We start from the raw sequence: 9,336 nt of genomic DNA on the forward strand, positions 1-9,336 counted from the left end.
ATAGCGTTGACCGGTGTGGCCTTTAACGTCTTTATTAATATTACCGCTATTTGACGAGGAAAAAATTATTTGCTCGAAAACATGCAATCTATCATGAAAAGATGCGCTGTCAGCGAGAAGCCTTTGAAATATACGAAAGTCGCCAAACAAAAATTTTTATCAACAGAACAATAGCTTGTCCGTGCGTTGTGCATTATGTAAATTTCTTCACTGTCGTCCGCAAAACAACAACGAACAAATGCACACAGTCAGGCGGAATCTTGGAAGGCAAACAAGATCTTTGATTTAAAACCATTATAACAGTATGCACAAGAAAGAGACTAACGGAAATCAAAACACCAGACGCTCTTTTGTTGACTCTCTCTTTTGTTAACTGCAGAACGTTTTTGTTACTTTTGTTGCTTCGATAAACACCAGTTCTGTCAATACTGTGTTAGAAACAGTTCAACTTTCTCGATTTACTCCCGTTCTGGGAAATTTACTTCCGCTTAGACCTGAGAGCATGCGCAATAAAAACCGGAAGACCAAGGTTCTACCTGAAATCGACCTGAAATTGATCTGATCGATTCCAGTTTCCCAGAGTCCGTCCCGTACCGCTGACCGACTGGATGGACTCTGGGCTCGAGATTGGGAGCCAATGTCAAAACTATGGGTGAGACTGGGGAGAGACGACTTAAGAGAAAAAACCACTGTTTTGCAGTCTAAAGGCAAATGGTTACCTGAAGCGCTTTGTTATAGATGCTTTAGAATCTAGCCTTGAGGGACAAAACATATAGCTCCGATTTGCATAGTATAAAAATGTGCTTTTTACAATTTTTTTCACTTTCCCCTAATGAAGGCTGAACTTTTAGCCAAAACGTTGGGACTTTTTTTACGAAATTTTACAAACAATTTAAAACGAGAATAACATTTTTCTTTTTAATCATAGAATACTTAGTATTCCATTGTGGCCATGCATATATTAAAGGTAATTTTAATAACTTTAAGAGCTTGTTAAGTTATGAGTGATGTTAATGCCCAGTTGGCTGACGAAACACGCTAAATGCTTTGCAGTACTGATGACCCTGGCACTTGGTTAATAATAAATAGGTAAAACAAAAAAAAATCACAGAATAATACACACCAGATGGGCTCTGTCAATGTTGTCCCTGAATGGAAAGAAGGCATCTGAACTTAGGGAGACACCCTTCAGTTTAGCAATCCATTCCTGTCTGTCAGCCTAGAGGAAATACCCCCCCCCAAAAAAAAAACAAAAAAAAAAAAAACAAAAAAAACAAAACAAAACAAAACAAAACAAAACAAAAAAAAAAAAGACAAAAACACAAATCAATATTTCATTATATGCACAGACTTAAACCTCTCTTTACAGATACCGTTATCTATTCATTGGGAATCTTCAAAACCTGGACAATTTGCAGGGTGCTGCCAAATCTCACATGCATTGTCTTAAAAGGTAACCTTGTTAAGGAGGCTTGATGTAGTTTTTTTAGCCCAAGGGTGGTTGTTTTGAAAATTAAAATCATCTAGGAAGCCAATGTTTGATTTTTGCCAAAATACACCATAATGATCAAATATGACCAAATTTTAATTTTTTACCCGTCATTTAATCACAAAGGTTACCATGGCAAACATTACAATTACAACAAACATCATACTACAATTTAATGAAAAGGGGTGCATTGTTGTTTAAGCCTGGTTTTTCACTAGTGACGCAAGCACAAACACAAGCACAAGCGCAAGGATAACAGCTCTTATTTCTCCGTGAAAAAGGCTTCGACTCGAGCAAAAGCACAAGCGCATTGCATTTGGATGCTTGTGCTTGCAGGCAACAAGTGATTGTGGTTGTGCTTGCGTCGCTAGTCGAGTGAAAACCAGGCTTTAATAGCAGCAAATCTCTGAAGAAAATGTAATATTTGAATTTTTGTGACACCATAACAGCTACAGCTATCACAATATGCTGTTTAATTATGCTTTAATCAAAATCAATTTTAGCATTTACGTCATTGCTTCTGCATGCCATTTATTTTCCTTTTCTTTATTTGTTTTCATGGAAGTTTTGCTACTGATCTTAGATTTGGCGTAATTTATCGGCCTCCGGCTTTAACCAAAAATGGTCTAACAGTGACTATGTTTTGCAATGAACTTCCTATGCAGAAATACGTTAATCCATGAGGTCATGAAGTCAACTAGATGGGTTACTACGCTTTGCTTATTTACATGTGTATGATACACCAGAAGCCTGAAAAACACTATCCAACTTGCAGATCTACTAAAGAACTGTGTAGTAAGTTTGCCGACTGTTTCTCTGACAAAATTGTGACCATTAGAAAATAGAAATCAACTGGATGTGTTACCTAGAACGGAAAAACCAGATAAAAAAAGACCTTCTAATTTTTAAGAAAGTATATGATTTATTTTAGCATTTTGTAAGGCAATGATATATTTTTACGATTTGTATTGTAACGTTTGTTATGTATTTTAATGAGCGAAATAAAAACATTTTATTTGGTTATTTAATTCATTTATTTACATGTAGCAATATGTACAATTTATTTTGATTATTACTAATTTTTTTAAGCATTGTAAAGTTCTTAGCTCATATTTTTCGTATGACGCCTACAGCCCTACCAAGAGTCGCCCTCAGATGGACCCCTGATGGCCATTGAAAGAGAGATTGACCAAAAGAAACTCGGAGAAGGACAGTGGAAAGAGAAATGGGAGATAACGAATGGACATGGGGCCACCTTGAATGAGTAGTGGTCTATCGTAGCCAATGGTGCTATCTGGTTGAGGCCTTACGTGTTAGTAAAGGGCTTAGCACTTAAATGGGTAAGTGCTATATGAATATTATTTATATTATTGTATTGCATTGTCTTGATCAATCAGACCTGAGTAATTTTGCAGTGTAAGGAATGAGAGAGAATGGGAGGCATGGGAGCTAAATGCAGGCTTAACCTTATGAATGAGATAGAGAAGGCATAGGAGTCGTTAAGTAAACTAAGGAGTGAGCAAGGCAGCCCTCCACACACTCTTCAAAATCCTTGGTCAAGCTCAAGTATAATTTAATATGTTTCTTTAGGTTATGAAGTAGTCAGCCTTCAATAGAAATAATAATTTAAGGTGGCTCGTTCCAGTTTTTCTTGCATGGGAAGTCTGGTGACTAGCGCGCGCGTCACGCTTCATATCAAGGAGTCACGAGCGAGATTTGAAAAGGAAAACAAACATGGCGGCCAAGTGCGAGATTGCTTTTCTTCAGTTTAAGAAAAAAACCCCGCTTTCAACTGAAGTTGTTTCAACAAGAACATTTTAAGTAAACTTAATTTTCGTCAGTCAAAATGTTTTCGGATCTCACTGCTCGAGTTACAAAAGCAAATTCGCATGTGCTACGATCGATCTTGTCGGAGATCGTGAGTCAAGTCCACTTTTTTCGTTTCAGCTTATTTGATTTCGCTGTCAAACACATGATTATTCAGACAAAGAAATACTTAAGTAAGACCTAAGAGGCACAACTGCCGCCAACTGAAACTGCCGAAAAGTTTCGCAGACAAAGCGAGGGGAAGTCCACGCGTGTTGCGCGCGTATGTGCCCGCAAAGATCAGCGGCAGTCGGAACTGAGCATGAGTAAAGACCAGGAGGGAGCGGTAAACTCGTCAGCTCGGTTGTCCCGAGGTCTTGGGCAATCGTGACGTCACGGCCATCGAAGCGTGAAAACGCTAAAAAATTTTCGAAAATGGCGGCGTAGCCAATGTAATGATAAAACTGGTTCAAGCTGTTGTTCTACTCATTCCAGCTTCAAATGGTGTTGTGTTTCGTTCAACACATGTACCTGTTTTCGTTCTTTCTTCAGAGGTAGGTGGATTTTAAGTTTTACCGTTAAATAATGCAAAAACTGCATTTCAAAGCATTTCGGGTCGAGCCTTGCAAGTGAAAATTCCGGGGGTAGATTCTAGTTATTCGCACGGTAAATTCCTTTTTTTCTGTGATCGGTAACGTGAAGGAAGGTAAAACTTGGTCTCAGAAAAGGTTATACACACAAGAAAACATTGTACTTAAAGATAGCTCCGTAGAATCAACACTAAAAATGATCAGTCCATTTGGAGGTCGATCTTTGATCGTCTTGATGATCTTCTGCTCAAACTGTTTTGTAACAACTTAGGGTGCGTTTCTTTGGGAAAATCCAAAACTGGATCATTGATCTCAGATCACACGGATACTTTGCTCCCAAAGAAACGAAGAATCCGAAAACGGATTTTTTGCCATGACAACCCCGTAAACACATTCCGCACAGAACATAAAATATCAGCACAAATTTATTTTTCGTCGAATGTATCCTAGCTAAAATAATTTAAGCATACAAAATCTTTTACAAAAACCACACGTCGAAGTAGATCTTGTTTTGCGTTAAGCACAATGTGGCGAGAAAGCATTTGAGCGCGAAGAATGATTGCGAAATGATCAGTGCAAATTTCACTCGTGACAATTTCAAAAGGATACAACTTCCGTAGGCACACAGTGGCTGTTCTAGAAAACCAGTATCCCGTTTAAAATGATACTACATACCTATCTGAAGCTACCGTTTCCTTTTATCGTGAAATATTTTTGTATTTTGATCGAAATAACCGCCTAAAACTTTCCGTATGGCAGTGTTTACAAAGAGCGAACCTGTATTTTCACAGCAAAGACCGCTGGGCCAAGGTACTTTTTCGAATCCTTTCCCAAAGAAACGCACGGATCATGAATCCTAAAATCCGGATTCAGATATGATCTGATGTATCCACTCGAAGTGTGGATTCTTCAGATCATTGATCCAAGATTAATCCATTTTCGGATATAGGTAAAGAAACGCAAAATCCGTTTTTGGATCAAGAATCCGGATTTGGATTTTTCCCAAAGAAACGCACCCTTACAGAAAACAAGAATATTATCACAAATATGATTAAATAAGGGGTCACAGGCTACTCATTTTTACTTGGAACTATTCAATGTTTTCAACGAGCCTCTGAATTACTTATTTTGACTGTTGTGCTAAGCTTGCAAATTCCTAGTAACTGCTTGAGTTATAAGTTAAATATTTTGTCTGAAGTTTTATTTGGCCAGGTACTGACCTGGTGATCGACTTCATTGTCACCAAATTTAAAAATGGACTTGAAAATTTCTTTGGCTTCGTAGTTACTGTATTTGTCAATTTGGTTGGCGGCGGTGATCTCTGTTGCAACTGATGAATGTTGCACACCTTAAACTTTTCCATGTCATTGTTGCTCATAATGCACCTATCAATGTTAAGCCCGAGGGGGGGGGGGGGTCGGGCAAGGGGTGGGGATTTTGACATTTTCTATAAAAAAATGTCAAATTCCCCACCCCCGGGGCGAAATAATTGGTCAAAATCCCCATGAAAGGTGGTCAGATGTCCTTCAAACCTTCTATATATGACCAAAATCCCTACCCTGGGGCCATCACGTACGATCAAAATCCTAACTCACGATCAAATTCCCGTGGTTAGCTCGACCCCCCCCCCCCTGGGGCTTAACATTGATAGGTGCATAAACGATAATGTGGTCTTGACTTCATACATTCCTTGCAGGGTCCTTAATGTTTTTGAATTAGTCCCACAAATGTTTGTGCATCCTTCTATTGCACATTGTACACTTCCTTCAATGTAAGATAATAGACCAAAAATTAATGTTTTCACCCAAATTAAATGTTTTAATTAATGTTTTTCACAAATCTTAGGACAAATTTACATTGCATTAATTTACATCATGAGACCTTCGACTATATTTTGCAATAATGCTAACCTTCTTCTGCTCCTCCTATAGGACAAGACATTCTTGGGGGACGTTCCCAAGATTTGTTTTCATCACAGATATAAAGCGAGGGAGAATCAACTGGCAACCACATTTCCCTGATACGTTTCTTATCAACCTCAACATCTTCATCCGGTACATCAACAATGCTTGCTGGAGAAGCTCAGATAATTTGATATTATGTATTTAAATGCTTGTCAATTATGTCTTGAAAGTAAATATGAAAATAATTATGGAGTAAAGTTTCTGGTTTTACAAATTATATTCAAAGTTAGATCACAGGTTTACCACCTGAGCAATATAATTTCTCCCTCTTGTGTTCTGTTGCTCCAGGGGATCACTCCCTTCCAAGATGTATTGTTAAACACTTAAATATATTACCACTATCTATGACATTCATGGATTAGAGCATTTTTCTAATTAAAAAATATAACAGAATTTGCAACATTTGTTTCCTTTGCCTGTGTTTCCTTTGCCTTTCTTCTTTGTAAAACATTTGAAAAAGGCATTGACAGGCCTACACAGGCTCCCCTATTGTGGTTTTACATTAGCGACGCACAAGCCTTTAAAGTTTTGCTCGGACGAGTATGGCTTTGAGCAATTTACCTCTTTTGTATGATATAATCAGAGGCGTTTTGTAAATTGTTTTTTGCACTGGCTGATTTTGGATGAGGCTCCAATGTTGCATCAGTAGTTGTTTAAAATTTTTAACCCCTGGGTGGTACGTTGTCACAAAAGGCATTATTTTGCATTTATGTATCAGTCAATTAGTCAATTCCAAGTGGAGATCATGCCCTCCCCCCCCCCCCCGACAAACCCCCGGGCATTTGACTTTTTTCAAAATGTCTGATCAAATTCCGCACTATGTGGGCCAGTTGCACAGTCAAATGCCCCACCGGTCGAGGCTGAAATGTCTTTGTGAAAACTGTATTAAGAATTACTCTTTCCAGTTTGACTGCAATGTTTTTGTCTCTTTTTCTGAGTTTGCAAAGTTTCTGCCATTTTCTTCCCTGGGCTTCTTTTCCTTCAATGAAAGAAGTTTTTATATTGTTGTGTTTGTGGGCAATTACACATAAATACATACAAGGGACAAAAAAGATTTATGAAGGGTAAGGGTTGGCTGAGAACAAAGATTTTTATTTCCCTAAAATTATTGGTATTATTATTATTATCGTATCTATAACAATATTCTTGATTTTGATTGGTTCTTCACGTGCCTATTTGTTGCATAATCGGTGATCACGTGGGTGTCCAATTATGTATACAGGTATCCAATTTGAACAACTTCAGATTGGATACCAATAATAAAATTGGACACCTATGCCATTCACGCATCAATTACATTTTGAAATAACTTGCCTGATTAATCCTTGAATTGTACACCACTCAGTCCAATTACTATTAAAAGCCTGCTGTCGAGCCAAGTGGCTCAGGCCATAGCTTATCCCGGTTCGTGTAGCATTAAGCAGGTAGGAGTATTTCTACTCTCCCCTGGGTGGGATGCTAGTCCATCGCAGGGTTACCCCCCAGCAGTAAATTTGCCGGTACCCATTTATACACCTGGGTGGAGAGAGGCACTATGAGAGTAAAGTGTCTTGCCTAAGAACATAACGCAGTGCCCCGGCCAGGTCTCGAACCTGGACCGCTCGATCCGGAGTCCGACGCACTAACCATTAGGCCACCCCGCCTCCCACAGTCCAATTACTATTACTTATCATTATTTTATTTTTTGGTAGAGGTGGGGGGGGGGGGGACATGGTAGAATGAGCACCTTCCACCCACTCCATGGGACACCCCTGGGATTTGTGGGTTTGTTTGAGTATAAAATTCTATTAACAGCAATGATAATGATACAAAATTTAATTGTACCCCACTAACCTTAGCATCATTGTTATGTGGATGCTGAAGTTTTTTTCAGTTGGTTGACTAGTTTGTCTTTTTTATGGCTATCCTTCTTTGAATTAGGTTGCATTACAATAATGCCTGGGGAATAACATATCAATGGTATAAACAAATGTGCATAAAAAATGATGAAAATATGCACATTTTTATTGTAGTATGTAGTACTTGGAAAGGCCCTAGGCATGATAAATCTGCATTACAAGAATTTTCGATTGCCAAAGAATGAAAGAAGTTACAAAGTGAGTCGAATCCTAACAAAGTCTCAAGTATGGCTGTGGAATGACCAAAATACATATAGATGTGTTTACATCCAAGTATTCTGACAAGCAGCTAATTCTGTCTTCTACCTCTGCTGTTATGCACCTCCTAAATGGATTTGCTGTAAAATATTCAGATTAAACCAAGGTTTGCCTAAATCTTGTTAAATTATTTAGGGCTGGCCTTCAATATATCCGTATTAGACTTGTCATTTCAGTCAAAAGATAAATTTTAAGTTTGCAGCCGAGATGAACTGAACGGTGCGGACGCCCGAGGAAACAGCTTGAGAACAATCTTTAATATGCAGGACGAATTTTGGGCTAAAACCATGTCCATGTGTCAATAGCCTTTGAGAATTGCAAATGGTGCTTCTATTTCTGAAGCTACTTTCTGAAAAATTGGCTCTAGAAGCAATTTTGCCGTTAACTATACGGCTACACCAGCTTAAACGAGTATGGTGGCTTATCGATCTCCTACATGCATGCTATGGATACTACTGATACTATATCTTATAAAAAAAGTTTTATTGGTTAAATCACTTACCAGGTCAATATATTGATCTTTTAGGGTCTTCCTGATCTTGTGAAAACTTCCTACTTCTCTTTATAAAGTCGATCGACGTCTTTTTGTAAATCAGATATATTTGTTTTCGAGGGAAGCTCGCGTCAGCCTCCCGCAATAATTTCCTCGCCGAGTACGGTAGATTTACTTTTTTTAGATTATTGTAAGGATTTTTTGGAAATACTGAGCAAATCACAGCAGCAAGTGTAGACTTAACAAGCCGTGTTTTGGCCAATGGGTCTGCATTAGAAGCGCTTTCATCATTTTTGTGCCTATTTCTTCATTTACTTTTTCGCGGCAATCACGCAAACTCCGCAGCCAGTACCCGCAGTGAGCTGCGTTTTAAGTCACTGATCATTTTAACAAAGCTTTTTAACGATTTAATGTTTTCGGTTATTTAAAGTTTTATATTTTTTCAACCTCATATCGTTCTCTCCGTGGTGTGCATCTTTGGGTTTGAAAGATATCGGCCTTGAAATAGCGCAACATCGTAACATTTTGATCGCGATCCCTATCGATCGATCACGAACTTTTTTGTTTTAATTTCTTCATGGTTTTGTGTTTTAGCCAAATTTGAACTAAAAAGGCTTTCTCGTATATAAGATTCAGCATACCAACGATCCTTTGATGATTTTTGTTATGATCTGTTTGATTACAACCGCTTAAAACACTCATGGGGAAGCCATTTGTTTGCCTGAGTTTAAACTTCCCGGGCCAGCCGACTCGTGACGTCACGATTGCCAGACACCTCGGATTTTTTTGCCCTTATTCGCCCACTGGTGCCCAGGCCTAAGTTTACCGCTCCCTCCTG

At 38.5% G+C, this 9,336-nt stretch overlaps 1 long non-coding RNA gene across 1 annotated transcript; it reads left to right on the top strand.

The window, feature by feature from the left end:
• Positions 1-1,246: 1,246 nt before the first annotated feature.
• On the top strand, positions 1,247-2,753 carry LOC144641179 (uncharacterized). Its single transcript, XR_013568515.1, has 3 exons — positions 1,247-1,453; positions 2,155-2,284; positions 2,623-2,753. It is a non-coding gene; the product is annotated as an uncharacterized LOC144641179 (long non-coding RNA).
• The last annotated feature ends 6,583 nt before the right edge of the window (positions 2,754-9,336 follow it).

The sequence above is a fragment of the Oculina patagonica genome, unplaced genomic scaffold (assembly GCF_052425735.1).
Source record: "Oculina patagonica isolate OP01 unplaced genomic scaffold, crgOcupat unplaced733, whole genome shotgun sequence".
NCBI classification, from domain to species: Eukaryota; Metazoa; Cnidaria; class Anthozoa; order Scleractinia; family Oculinidae; genus Oculina; species Oculina patagonica.